The following is a 15,428-nucleotide window of genomic DNA, read 5'->3' as shown; positions in this document are numbered from 1 at the left end:
TGTGTTCCACCAAGTCTCCATTTTTTTTATGGCTGAATATTTTCCATGGTATAATTATAAAGATCTTTTGCATCCCTTGTTAGATGAATTCTCAGATATTTCATCATCTTTGGCACTATGGTAAAAGGAATAGTTTCTTTGATTACATTTTCAGTTTGACTATTGTTGGAATATACAAAAGCTAATGATCTCTAGGAATGGATTTTATATCCTGAGACATTGCTATATTCCTTGATCAGTCCTAAGAGCTTTGTAGTTGAGTTCCTGGGGTTTTACAGGTATAGGATCATTTCATCTGTGAAAAGCAAGAGTTTGACCTCTCCTTTCCCCATTTGAATACCCTTGATCTCCTTCTCTTACCTGATTGAAATGGATATTGCATAGCAGTGGCGATAATGGGAATTCTTGTCTAGCTCCACATCTGAGTGGAAATGTTTTCAATTTTACTCTATTCAATATGATATTGACTGTAGGTTTTCTGTAGATGGCCTCTATCAGTTTAAGAAATGTCCCATCTAACCCTATTTTCCTAAGTGTTCCAATCATGAAATGAGGCTGGATTATTAAAGCCTTTTCTGCATCAATTGATAGAATCATATGGTCTTTGTTTTTTATTTTTTATGTGATGATGTATTATATTTATAGATTTATGTATGTTGAACCAAACTCATAATCTGGGATAAAACCAACTTGATCATGGTGTGTACCTTTTTTGATGTGTCACTAAATTCTGTTTGCTAGGATCTTATTGAATATTTTTGCATTGATATTCATTAATGAATTCATTCATAATTTTCTTTCTTTGTTGGGGCCTTACCTGGTTTGAGGATCAAGGTGATATTTGCTTTGTAAATGTGTTGGGAAGGATTTATTCCTTTTCTATGTTTTGAAATAGGTTATATAATATAGGTACTAGTTCCTCTTTGAAGGTTTGATAGAATTCTGATGTGCAACTATCTGGAATTTTCATTTTGGGGAGATTTTGTGTAGTTGATATTTCAGTGCTTGATAAAGGTCTATTCAACATTTCTAATTCTTTCCTGTTCATTCTAGGAAGGTGGTGTGCTTACAGGTATTGGTCCATTTCATCCAGATTATCATATTTCTGAGAAGAGAGTTTTTTATAGTAGTCATTGAGGATTTTTTAATTTTTGGTATCTGTTGGTTTTTTTCTCCCCTTGCTGTTCTTATGTTATTAGAGATTTTACTTTTCTGCTTTTTCTTAGTCTAGCCAGAAGTTTATTAATTTTATTAATCTTTTCAAAGAACCAACTGTTCTTTATGTTGACCTACTGAGTGATTCCTTTGTTTTTAATTTCATTTAATTTTTCTCTAAGTTTGGTTATTTCTTTTCATCTGCTGGGTTTTCTGTTGGATTGATCTTTCATTTCCTGTTGCTTAAGATGGCCTATTGGGTTGTTGACTTGCTCTCCTCTATTTTCTTGATGAAGGCATCTAATGCTATGAATTTCTCTCTTAGGACTGCCTTTGCAATTTCCCACAGGTTTTTATAGTTTGTGTCTTCATTATCATTTTGTTCCCCAAATTTGATGATTTCTTTCTTCATCTCATCTTTGACCCAGCTATCATTCATCCTAAGTTTATTTCATTTCCATGACTTTGAGTATGAATATTTCTTTTGCTCTTGAGTTCAACTTTCATTCTTTGATAGACTGAAAAGATAGAAGGAATAATTGGCATTCTTTTAAATGTGTTGAGGTTAGACATGTGTTCGAAGATATGATCAGTTATGAACATATGATCCATGGGCTGATGAGAAAAATGTGTATTCAGTTTTATTAGGATGAAATGTTCTGTAGTAGTCTGTTATATCCATTTTTTCTAGGGTCAATTTTAAGTCTATTATTTGTTAGTTTCTTTTTGGATGATCTATTCTGAATTGCTAGGGGGTGTTAAAATGTCCAGCTACTATAATGAAGGAAAATATCATGTTGTTCAGATCCATTAGGATTTGTTTTGTAAATTGAGGAGCATTCAGGTAGGGTGCATAAATGTTATTTCTTGAAAGCTATTCATGTTGAGTGATTCCCCTGACAAATATGTAGTATCTGTCTTTGTATTTCATCATTTTTGTTTGTTTTAATCCAATTATATTTGCAAATAAGATTGCTACCCATTTTTTTTCTGATTTCCATTTGCCTGTCTTTTAGATCTCCATTCATTCACTCTGAGTCTTTTCTTATCCTTTGAGGTAAGATGAGACTCCTGTAGGCAAAAATTACCTGCCATTAGATTTTTAAACCAGTCAGCCATTCTGTATCTCTAGAGTTTAATTTAAACCGTTCACATTAATTGAGAGAATCGATAGTTATGGTAGTATTTGGGCTGTTTTGTTTTTCAAAGGTCCAGAGCATATATTTAAGCCTTTGACCATTGTGAAAGCTAGGCTTTGTTGTTTAAATTCTGGGTGTTTTTACTTTGGTAGTAGACCATTGTGCTAGTCATTATGGAAAATGCTTCTGTGTATTTCCTGGAGAGCTCATCTAGTTATGGCAAATTTCCTCAACATGTGGATATCAGTAAAGTATTTGATTTCTCCATGACAAATGGAACTCAGTTTAGCTGGATACAGGATCCTGGGCTAAAAGTTGTTTTGTTATAGGAGATTGAAGGTCCATGACCATCCTCTTGTGGCTTGAAAAGTTTTGGCTGAAAGATATGCAGTCAACCTAGTATTTTTCCCTTTGTAGGTAAGAATTTTGTTACACCTGGCTTCTTGCAGGATTTTTTCTTTCATATTAACTTAGGGAAATTGAATCAGGATGTGTCTAAGAAATGCCTTATTTGGATTGAGTTGTGCTGGGATTCTGAAACCTTCTCCTATCTGGATTTCTGTATCTGTTGAAATGCTTCAGAAATTCTCCTGCATAATAAGGAATCTACTGTATTTCAAAGTTCCTTGAATACCTTTTTCATTTCCTTAAGCTCGGCTATATCTTCCTCATTATGTTCATATCCTTGGTGACTTTGTCTTTGAATTCATTAATTTCCTGAGACAACTTTTGAACTATTTTTTGATTTCTTTTTTCATCTTTTCCTCCCTTATAATCATCTTATTTTCCATCTATACTCTGAATTCTGTTTCTGACATGTGAGCCACTTTTCTATACATAGTATCTTTTGTTGTATCTCCTTTATCATCCCTTGGTGGAGGTAATCCTCCCTGATTTTTCATGTTACCAATGTTCTTCCACTGTTTCCTCCCTAGGAGTATTTCTTTAATTTTGCATTTAAAACTGGTGGGGTAGAGTCCTTGACTGTTTTTTAACCTTGGCTGCTGTGGGTATATATAAAAGTTACAGATTTATGAGTGTTGATTTTGTAACCTGAGAAACTGCTGTATTCCTTGATCACTTCTAAGAGTTTTGTAGTCGAATCCCTGGTGTTTTCCAGATATACAATCATATCATCTGTGAAGAGTGAAAGTTTAATCTCTTCTCACTCTATATGGATACCCTTGATCACCTTTTCTTCTGTAATTGTGATGGAGAAAACTTCCATTACAATGTTAAAGAGCAACGGAGACAATGGGCTACCTTGACTCATTCCTTATCTGAGTGGAACTGTTCCTTTCAGTAGTGCCAAAAAAGATGAAATATTTGGGAGTTTATCTAAAAAGGATGTGAAAGATCTCTATAAAGAGCACTATGAAACTCTAAGAAAAAGAAAAGAAAAGAACTGAAAATGTTAACAAATGGAAAAACATACCATGCTCATGGCTGGGAAGAATCAACATTGTTAAAATGTCCATACTACCCAAAAAAATATATAATTTTAATGCAATCCCTATTAAAGCTCCACTGCCATACTTTAAAGATCTTGAAAAAATAATACTTAATTTTATATGGAATCAGAAAAAACTTTGAATAACCAAGACATTACTGAGAAATAAAAACAAAGCAGGAGGAATCATGCTACCAGACCTCAGATTGTACTATAAATCGATAGTAATCAAAACAGCATGGTACTGGCACAAAAACAGAGAGGTAAATATATGGAACAGAATAGAGAGCCAACAGATGAATCCAGCTACTTACCGTTACCTGATCTTTGACAAGCCAATGAAAAACATTGAGTGGGGAAAAGATTCCCTATTTAACAAATGGTGCTAGGCGAACTGGCTGGTAACCTGTATAAGACTGAAACTAGACCCATACCTTTCACCATTAACTAAGATAGGTTCTCACAGGATTAAAGATTTAAACTTATGACATGAAACTATAAAAATACTAGAAGAAAATGTAAGGAAAACACTTGAAGAAATCAGCCTGGGCAAAAATTTTATCAGGAGGACCCCCATGCAATTGAAGCAACATCAAAAATACACTATTGAGACCTGATCAAACTAAAAAGCTTCTATACAGCCAAGAACACAGTAAGTAAAACAAGTAGACAGCCCTCAGAATGGGAGAAGATTTTCACAGGTTATGTCTCCGACAAAGGTTTAATAACCAGCATCCCTAGAGAACTCAAACGTATTAGCAAGAAAAGAACAAGTGATCCTATCTCAGGCTGGGCAAGAGACTTGAAAAGAAATGTCTCTAAAGAAGATAGGCACATGGCCTACAGATATATGAAAAAATGCTCACCATCCTTAATCATCAGAGAAATGCAAATCAAAACTACTTTGAGATATCACCTAACTTCAGTAAGATTAGCCCATATCACAAAATCTCAAAACCAGAGATGCTGGCATGGATGTGGAGAAAAGAGAACACTTCTACACTGCTGGTGGGAATGCAAACTAATATGTTCCTTTTGGAAAGATGTCTGGAGAATACTTAGAGAAATAAAATAGACCTACCATTTAATCCTGCAATTCCTTTATTAGGTATATATCCAGAAGACCAAAAATGACATTACAACAAAGGTATTTGTATTAGAATGTTTACTGCACCCAACTCATAATTGTTAGATCATGGAAGAAGCCCACGCACCCATTGACCCACGAATAGATCAATAAATTGTGGTATATGTACACCATGGAATACTATGCAGCCATCAAGAAAGATGGAGACTTTACCTCCTTCATGTTTACATGGATGGAGCTGTTCTTCTTAGCAAAGTATCACAAAAATGGAAGATAAAGTATCCAATGTACACAGCCCTATTATGAAACTAATTTATAGCTTTCATATGAAAGCTATATCCTAATTATAGTCTAAGAATATGGGGAGGGGGAGAGGATGGGAGGGAGCTGGATGGGTGGAGGGAGAGTGATTGGAGGGATCACCTCTATGGTTTATCTTACAAGGGTACAAGTGAATTTTTTAAAAGTAGAATATAAACATCTTAACACAATAACTGAGAAATTGACATAAAGGCTATGTTGACCAATTTGATGAAAATATTTCAAATTGTATATGAAAATACCACATTGTACCCCATGATTGCATTAATGTACACAGCTATGATTTAATAAAATAAAATAAAATAAAAAATAAAAAAAGACCAGAAAAAAATAAAAATAAACCTGGTAAGATTGAATTGGTGCCTCCAAGAACTGGTGCTTAACAGCCCATTACCAATGACCTGGGGCTTGAGATTGTGGCTCTTCCCCCACAGCCTTTGACCACTGTGAAAGGTCAATTCTAATGAATCTCAGCTGTAGAAAGATATAAACATCTGTGGTGCCCCCCACCCACAACAACAGCTAGAGCAGGAGAATCTGTAACTCTCCCCTACAAAGCAGCCATAACCCAACTTTGGAGGGTCCCCAGGTAGACATTCCAGGTTGAAAGTTCTAATCAGATTGTACCAGCGAGTATAATCATTGCTCACGAGAAAGAGTTCACAGTTTCAAGCATCCAGATTGTAGGAAGTCACAGGCATTCTTTCTGGCAAACCCATGGGGCTAGATTCTGGTCCCCTCTGGTGGGTAAGGGAGTCAAGAAAGTTTGCCCACTAACATCAGAACTGGGCTCTCAGCGCCTCTGCTGGCTGCAAAACATCTCCACACCCCTCTCTCCCAGCCTCCCTTCTCTCCTCACAGCCCCCTGCTTCCTCCCTACTGACTGTTTCCATGATGCCATCCAGTGGTCTGCACAATGCCTAGGCCTCTCTGTGAATCACAAAACACTCTGGTCTCTGCAGCGGGCAGACTTTTCAGGCAGCTAGGCTCTGGGCGAAACGTGAACTGTGCATTCAGAGTTTCAGGGAAATTTTTTGATGGCTTTTATGACAAGTAGGACGGCACCTAAGCTCACAGGTGGGACCACCCTGGAGGAGGAAGACAGGGAGGAAGTACATTAAGGGAAAAGGATCAGGAGGTATGATTCAGCTTGTTCAAATGAAACAATTTCTGGAGAGGGTGCACAGGTGGCAAGGGCCTACAAGTGCAGTGATAGAATGGTGCTGGACAAATGATTTTGAACAATCCCTGCCCTGAGTCTCCAAGGCAGCCACTGTGGCCACCACAAATAGTAGGCATCCAGGGAGCTGCTGGGTTTGTGCCTGATTAGCTTTCTAGCAGGGGAATGATCACGGAGGTGGTCCCTGCCAAAGTGAAAAGTTTGTATCCATAAGAGATAATGGACACTGGTATAACTTCAGTTGGTGATCATAGTATTGAAGCTGTGGAAGCCTCAATTCCCATGGAGACAGAAGTGAAAGAAATTGTCACCATAAATTTTAATGGTGGCTCTACAGCCATGCTTATTTCCATGGAACCAATCACAGTGGACAGTAACCACACTAACCAAGTTACAGTGAATGCCACACTTACTAAGGCAGATTGTGATACCACAGTGAAACCAGCTTTTCATAGGAGTCTGAAATTTGGTGTTCAGACTCCTATAACTGTATCAGTCTATCATATTATGTTTAAAAAAAAAAAGTATCACAGACAGCTGATGCTGCAGTCAGAACCTTAAACCAGATGAACAGAAGTTAATTTTAATCACTTTGGGTAAGTCTTGTTCTAGCACTACCCCATACCCAAGTACCACAGGCTCAGAAATTTACAACTGAGGCCCAATAAGGAGATGCTAAGTTACCACTGCCACAGATTACAATAGTTAACCATGGGAAGGAGGCCAGAGGTGAAATCTGTCATTGGTGTCTCAGCACTGTCCCCATGAAGCTAACTGATTAATAGTGTAATACAGCCCATTGTGTTATAGACCCAACAGTTAAAAACACTACAGATTGCTAACAAGCCTCAAATACCAACCTCTGGTCCAGATCAAGAAGCTGATCTTTGCAAAACCAACTAATAGGAAAGCAGTTACAGGACAGACAACTCAAGCACCACCTCCAGTCATTGCAGGTAGGGTTCTTTCACAGTCTACTCCCAGAACTCCATCAAAGATCATAACAATATCTGAAAGTGGTTTTATTGTATTACCTTTAAATTATGAAACACAGACACTAAATGAAATGGCCATGTTTCCTCTGAAGTTACCAAATAAGGCAGTGAAATCAACTGTGCAGACCATCACTGTTAGGGGAGTAAGCACATCAAAGTTTAAGGCAATTACACCTCTGGAAACTGCTCCCAATGTCCAGCAGATTCAGATACCTGAAGGCAACTTTCATTATGTCAGACTTGTTACTGCCACACAATCAGTACCTCACCCCAGCCAGTTAGTCAGAATCCCAGTACAAACACTCAGCCTTTTCAGCCAGCAAAGCCATTGGCTGTAAATACATCCCCAGTGTGGATGTCAGTTCCAATTATCTTGGCTTAGGTTGTCAAACAAGTTGTTCCCAAACCAATCAATCCAACTTCACAAATCATAACTACTAGCCAGCCACAGCACCAACTCATCATGCCTGCCACACCACTGCCACAGATTCAGCCCAACCTCACCAACGGGCCGCCAGGCATTGTCCTGGTAGTGTCTTGCACCATCTCTAGGAACAGGGAAAGTGGGTTATGCAGTGCTTCCAGCTCAGTATGTTACTCAGCTACAGCAGTTTTCATACGTGTCTGTAGCAAGCAATTCTACCTTTGTTGGAATATTCAGTATCCAGATCCAGTCAAGGCTTCCATTCAGTGGTATAACCCATCTGTGTCTTCCATTTGGCCTGGAAAGCCCTGTGAGTGTGTAATATCACTGTGTTTGAAATTAGATTGTGATTGCTTTGCAAATGGTGAATTTTACAATAACTGCAATTGTACTAGTTATTATAACAGTTTGGAACATGAAAATGAAAGACAAAAAGCAATAAAAGCATGCCTTGACAGAAATCCAGAAGCCTTCAAGCCTAAGACAGGGAAAGGAAAGGAGGAAGATTCAGGATTGACATCATAGCAAAGGATGTAATTGCAAATGATCAGGCTGTCTTAAAAACTATTGTGAATGCTATGAGGCAAAAATAATGTGTTCCTCAATATGCAAATGTAAAGGCTGTAAGAATTTTGAGGAAACCCAGAAAGAAAGACATTGATGCACTTGGCAAAGGCAGCTAAAGTAAGGGTACAGCAGCAAACAGCAGCAAAGACTAAACTATCTTCTCCAATTTCAGACTTGCTTACTAGGCCAGCACCAACTTTGAATAGTGGATGAGGAAAATTGGCATTTACAGTCATGACTCAGGAAGTAGCTGAAACCACGTACACTCAATGAATCCCCAACAATAAAAAAAGAAAAGAATCTGGATGATGTTTGATGAGCATCATTAACTTAGCAGGAAAAGAAAAACGTGACCCTTGTACTGTGAATTGCTCTTACACAAAAGACTGACAAATGGAACAGTACCAAAAATTTAATGTGCAGGGACACTTGATTTTCTGGAAGATGGTTTAACAATTACTGTATTTTAATTCAGTTCTTGTTTAAGAGACTTCAAATTATAACAGTGAAATCGAAGAAATTTCAAATGAGGAAATTTGTACATTTTAAATCTTGGTTAAATCTGCCTCTGGCTAAATTGCAGTTTTCTTTCTTGTATTATATAGATTTCATTTGCTTAGGTTTTCAAACAATTAGATGGTCTATCCTTCTGATTCTATTGACAAAGGATATTTATAAATTACTATAATTTATAATGTGTGGTGTCACATGACTTTTTTTTAGTAGTGAAAGTCAAAGCACCAGTGGTCATTATTAACCAGTCATCCTTTGAGTCTAGATTTAGAGTATTCAAACAGAATAGCTAACATAAATAAATTCATAAGAAACATTCAGATGGCATTTTGTGTTTAGAAAAGCACTATCTTTTAAAGAACAATCAAGTTTTAAGGTGGATTCTGGCATAATATCTTGTTGTTAATTTGCGAATGTCAGAAGGGAACCCTCATGCACACTCTTAAATTAAGAAGGTGAGAGGGGAGGTTGGGGAGAGGGAGGGCAGTATAAATGTCTTAACACAATAACTAAGAAAATGTGCTGAAGGCTATGTTAACCAGTTTGATGAAAGTATTTCAGATTGTGTATAGAACCAGCACACTGTCCCCCATAGTTGCATTAATGTACACAGCTAATATTTATTTTTAAAAAAGGAAAAATACATATAAAATATTATAGGGCTCAGTGCCTATGGCTCATTGAGTAAGGTGCCAGCCCCATATACTGAGGGTTGCAGGTTCAAACCCAGCCCCGGCCAAACAGCAACAAAAACATAGCCAGGTATTGTGATGGGCACCTGTAGTCCCAGCTACTCAGAAGGCTGAGGCAAGAGAATTGCCTAAGCCCAAGAGCTAGAGGTTGCTGTGAGTTGTGATGCTATAGCACTTTACCAAGGGCAACAAAGAAAGACTCTATTTCAAACAATAAAAATAAGAGATAGTAAATGATACTCAGAGAATTGACAATATGTTTCTATGATAAGGAATGGCTAACAAAAGCTCCCATTTTCTCTCAAGGAGGTGATATGTATTTGAAATAATAAATGGTCAAAGTGATTACTGGGTGCTATACAAATAAGAGGTGTGTATAAGTAGAAGTAAACTTATCATGTAGTGATTATATAGAACATCACAAAATTATAAAGTATAAAATTTGGTCTAGATAAAGAAAGAATAAGGAAGCTGTAAGAGATGAATTTGGAGAAAGATTTTTTTATCTATGCAAAGAGTTATCTTGTAGACTTTTGAACTAAGAAGTTTCAAATGAATACATAACTCTTACTTGATTTACTAAAATAGGCGTTCCAACAAAGCCTTCAAAATTATAATGGTAAAAATTATTTTTTTTTGCAGTTTTTGGCCGGGGCTGGGTTTGAACCCACCACCTCTGATATATGGGGCCAGCGCCCTACTCCTTTGAGCCACAGGCACCACCCTGGGAAAAATTCTTTTTATTAACAGTAGTCAGGCATGTTATCCATTGTACCATTGGCTTCTATTTATGATGGAAGTTTAATGTAGCATTACTTTTTCTCAGTGATTTGGTAAGCTGAAAGTATGAGAATAATTACTAAAACAATATAAATCATTTTCAGTAATTCTAAAACTTTATAAATTTAGGAGTGTGTTGTAATGGGACTCTTGATTAATAACAATAAAAAAAGCATGTTGGAATTCAGTCATTTGGTTAGGTGCCTTAATCCTCGGTAATTATTAATATATGATTACTGCATTTCCCACAAGGACTTTCTGTATGTAGTGAGTATACATGTTCTTATGAACATGCCAGATGTAGGTGATAGAAACTGATCCAAAAGAGGATTCTGTTATTCATTAAATGGAACTGTTCCTTTTGAAATTTGGATTTCTAAAATTATAGTGCACTGATTTTAAGTATAGATAATGAAAACATTCTTAGCACCTCAATCTAGTATGTTTAATTAAAATTTTTATGAATGTAAATTAGTGTAAGATGATAAAATAATGTCTAGTGAACTTATTTTTCAATGGATCAGAATACGTTTTTGGTCTAGGCCTAAATTTTGTTCATCGTCTACATATTCTGTATTAATTCTAATTGCACATTTGTGGTGTGTATTTCTATACAGTGTGAAGAAAATGTTTGTGAAATTTTGTTTAGAATTGTAGATTATATATGATGGCACTGTTTAACAATGTTTGCTTGTAAAAATTTTGAGGTGGAATCAAATGCTACTAGTTTTCCTGATTTTCAAGAAGCTTTGTAAAATACTAACACATTTCCTTCCTCTGTTGTACTTACTATACATTTTGTATTTAGGCATTTGCATCACATTTCTGAACAAAAGAAATAGCCATATTAATTCAACAATTTTAAAAAGTACTTGAGGAGGGTTGGGTATATAATTTTTTAGCTCTATTTATATCCCAAAGTAGAAAGATTAAATTCATATTTCTTAGAGGCAAAGAATACACATTTCTACACTGTAGAAACAGGACAGCCAATTAATCATTAAAAAAAAAACACATTTATACTATTTTTTTAAAAAAGCAATTTCTTAGTGAAAGGTAGAACAGGGCATTACAAAGGTGAAAAGAACATAAAGTGAGCTCCCAGTTTCAAAATGTGTCAGAGACAGAGAGAAAATACCTCTGCTCCCATGTTCCTCACTGTTGGGGAGGCATGAAGGACTAAAGTCCCTGATCATGCAGAGATGTGTTTCATCTACCACAGAGGAAAGGAAGCATAGGATCAGGCATAATCATATATAATTCAGTGTCATGTAAACTATTTTACTTTATTGAACAGTAGTATTGTATACTTCAAAATAAGGAGGCTAGAATGAAGAGAAGAGGGTTAGTTATGAAGATATATTGGAAACTATAGCCTGACAAAAAGCCTATCAGAAACTTCATAATTTGTGATGCCATTTCAACTTGGAGTATATTACACCAGCAGACTGATGGTGAGATTCTAAAGAGCAAGTTCAGGTGAGGGAATGTGGAAGCAAGTCAGTGCAGACCAGAGCTTCTCAAACGGTATGAAATCTCTTGGAGACCTTGTTAAAAGTGCACTTTGTGATTCAGTAGGTCTGGGTATCTGCATTTCTAATACATTCTCAAGTGATTCTGAGTCTGCTATTCCTTGGACCCCGATGAGGTCTCACTTTCCCTATAGAGAAATCTGGGGGAAAAGCCTGGAAGAGCAGTTTCACCATAGCAAGATCAAGAAAAGGCATTATTTTGCTCTTATTTCTGAGCAGGATTTTAGCTGAAGGAGAAGGAGCAAAGAAACAAAATCAAATTATAAATGTGAGCTATTTTTGCTCAATGAAGAGGAAAGAAACAGTGAAAATAATCCATGAAAAGAATGGAGAGCACAAGGTTACAGAATACTTTTTGAAGGGAAATACATTCTGGGTAGGGAAAGAAGATAGAAAGAAGAAAGTTAGCTAGGTAATTTTGTAGTTAATGATGAGGAAACTTGAGAGAATTTGATCTAGATGGATTTAGGCAACTTGCACGCACACAGATAGATTGTTGCTCTCCCAGAGATGACTAACTAGAAGCAAGAGAGAGTGTTGGAATTGGGGTAAACCAGAGAGGTGCATGTCTCCTCTCCACAAATGCCAGGCATCAGAGATGCATGTTGCATAGATATTACATTATCAAATAAGACTAATATGCATACAAGCAGTGGTTGCTTTTTTTTTTTTTTTTTGAGACAGAGCCTCAAGCTGTCCCCCTGGGTGGAGTGCCATGGCATCACAGCTCACAGCAACCTCCAACTCCTGGGCTCAAGTGAGTCTTCTGCCTCTGCCTCCCAAGTAGCTGGGACCACAGGCACCCACCACAATGTCCAGCTATTTTTTGGTTGCAGCCGTCATTGTTATTTGGCAGGCCCAGGCTGGATTCGAACCCACCACCTTAGGTGTATGTGGCTGGTGCCTTAGCCACTTGAGCCACAGGTGCTGAGCCAGTGGCTGCTTTTTTAAGAAACAATTTTCTTCTATAAAATGGCTGTTTTTTTTTTTATTAAATCATAGCTGTGTACATTAATACTATCATGGGGTACAGAATTCAGTAAAAAATAAATAAATAAATAAAAATAAAATGGCTGTTTTCCAAAGATCTTAAAAGATTAATATGATATCCACAGGAAACTAATTTTATAAAAATATAATTAGCATGCTTTTTTAAAAATCTTTTTCTTAGTTTTAGCAAATATTGCTCTGATTTTGAAATGTAAAAGGTTATTAATGTCATATAATTCTGCAACACTTCAATTTTTCTATTTGAAAAATAGAAAATGTTTTGATATTTGAAATTTGACGTATTTTATATGTCCTTTGATGAGTGGATAATGAAACTCTTATATGGCAAAAGTAGATGATAGAAGAAATGTAGGTATGTCTGCAGCTTACATGAATATGAAATAAAGGCAATATTTATATCAACTATTATTCTACAAGTGTACATCCATGCTGCTCTATTAAAAATACTCTCTCTAGGAGAAGTGTATTATAGATTCAACTGTACTGTCATTAGAACTGTGTCCTCTATAAATAACCAAACAAAGTTCAGTTGAATACTATGTGTATAAATGATGATTTTGTGTCACATTGAAGCTATGCTGTAGGCTTCTGCCTTCAGTCTTGTCATTTATCATCTCAGGGGTGTGATTTGCTCCTCTGATTAAAGACACCATTCACATTGCCATATGTGCACTTCTCTATTGGAGTGGTTTTCATTGGAACACTTTGGAAATCTTAAGTGCACATTGTATTAAATGTATGTTCCATTCCTTTTCTTAGTTTATTTCTGTCATGTTGCTGTCCACAATTAAAAAAGAAAAGGAAAAAACCTCAGAGCTAAAATAATCATGTTCAAAGTCAAACTTGAGGATTCAGCTCAATATTAACTCTCCATGACTGCATGTGTGGCTTTGTCATATTTACATTTATATTGTCATTGATTGTGTTTTTTGTTTCTTAGGATTTTCTGAGAAACATTGCCAGTTGAAGGTAACCACATTTATATTTTCATCTGGAATTATTCACTGTGTGTCATATGAAATATACATTACTTATGAATCCCTTTATTTTAAAGCCCACTCGGCATGCCGTTAAGATGGAAGTTTCCCATGGGAAGAAAGCAGTAAGACAGAAGAATGTGCAACTATCCAGATCAGGTAATTTGGGGGAGGGGGGAAGTGGATACATGCATGGTCTTGCTGTGTGTAGTGACCATAGCTTACTGTAACTTCAATATCCTGGGGTCAAGGGATCTTTCTTCCTTCTTTAATTTCCAACTTAAAATTCTTGTTTTTGTTAGGGAGTGGACAGAGATGAACTATGGAAATACACAATTTTCTAGTTTTTCAAATAATTTATAAAATTCTGACTTTACAGAGTGGAATGCTTTATACTGACAAGTTAGTCTTCTTTTAACTTTAGTTATTTTATCCTATTGTTACACTGATGATATTAAGGCAGTTAAATGTCTGACTAGCAGACCCTGTGTGCATGTGTGTTATCATTAATTTATTAAAAACAGGAAAGAGTGGTGCCTGTGACTCAAAGAAGTAGGGAACTGGCCCCATATACCAGAGGTGGCAAATTCAAACCCAGCCCCAGACAAAAACTGCAAAAGAAAAATAAAAAAAGAAACAAGGAAAATAATAAATTATCCTTCCATGGCTATTTGAAAGACATAGTCTTTTAAAATGGCAGTACTAAATGTTTTAGCTATAGGGTCCTCTCAAACTATTAAAAAAGTATCTTGTGGAAATAACCAATACCTAGAATTAGCTGTATGTTATTACTATGCACTCATACTCTGAAAATGTTTTACTTTATAGGTGACATAGGTGTACAATCATAAATACTATACATTTGTTTCCATGTCCTAAAATTTTATGTAAATGATATGTACACTGTGTATAAGATAAGATGATGACGTTTATGAAGTCATCCTAGAAAAAGCACTGCATACCTCATTGGTATCACTACAGTCACCTTTGAAATAATTCCTTTGGAAAGCTGCGCTCTGTTACCAGTGCCTCATCCAGGCTTCAAAGCAATTTTGGAACTCTTTTTCTGGAATGGCCATCAGCACAGTCATTGTATTATCTTTGATGTCCTTAAATGTTATCAAAATGTCTTCTTTTGAAATGTTCCTTCATCTTTGGGTAAAGAAAAAGGTCACTGGGAGCCAGATTAGGTGTGTAGGGATGGTGTTCCAATACAGTTATTTCTTTACTGACTAAAGACTTCCCACAGATGGTGCTGTGTGACTTGCTGCATTGTCCTGATGCAAGAGCCATGAGTTGGCAAAAAGTTCAGGTCGTTTTCATCTAATGTTTTCATGTAGCCTTTTCAACACTTCCAAATGGTAAACTTCATTAACTTTCCAGTTGTTGAAAGTTCCTAATGAACAATCCCTCTGATATCAAGAAGGTTAGCAATATCATTTTGACTTTTTATTTGAACGAAAGGAATGTTTTGGTTGTGGAGAAGACTGACTTTCACTGTGCACTTTGATGTTTTACTTCAGATCACATTGGTATGCCCATGATTCATCACCAGTGATAACATGGCCCAAAACTTCATCTTGCCTCTCTGTAAGGTCTTGGCAA

The 15,428-nt window shown here is 36.4% G+C and overlaps 1 pseudogene; it reads left to right on the top strand.

The window, feature by feature from the left end:
- The first annotated feature begins 6,383 nt into the window (after nucleotides 1-6,383).
- LOC100940963 lies at nucleotides 6,384-8,708 on the top strand (annotated as a pseudogene).
- Nucleotides 8,709-15,428: the final 6,720 nt, after the last annotated feature.

This window comes from Otolemur garnettii, unplaced genomic scaffold, assembly GCF_000181295.1.
Source record: "Otolemur garnettii isolate 467f Iridium unplaced genomic scaffold, OtoGar3 scaffold00119, whole genome shotgun sequence".
NCBI lineage: Eukaryota > Metazoa > Chordata > Mammalia > Primates > Galagidae > Otolemur > Otolemur garnettii.
Note: the sequence above shows the minus strand (reverse complement) of the source record. Positions and strands in the feature narration are given on the sequence as shown.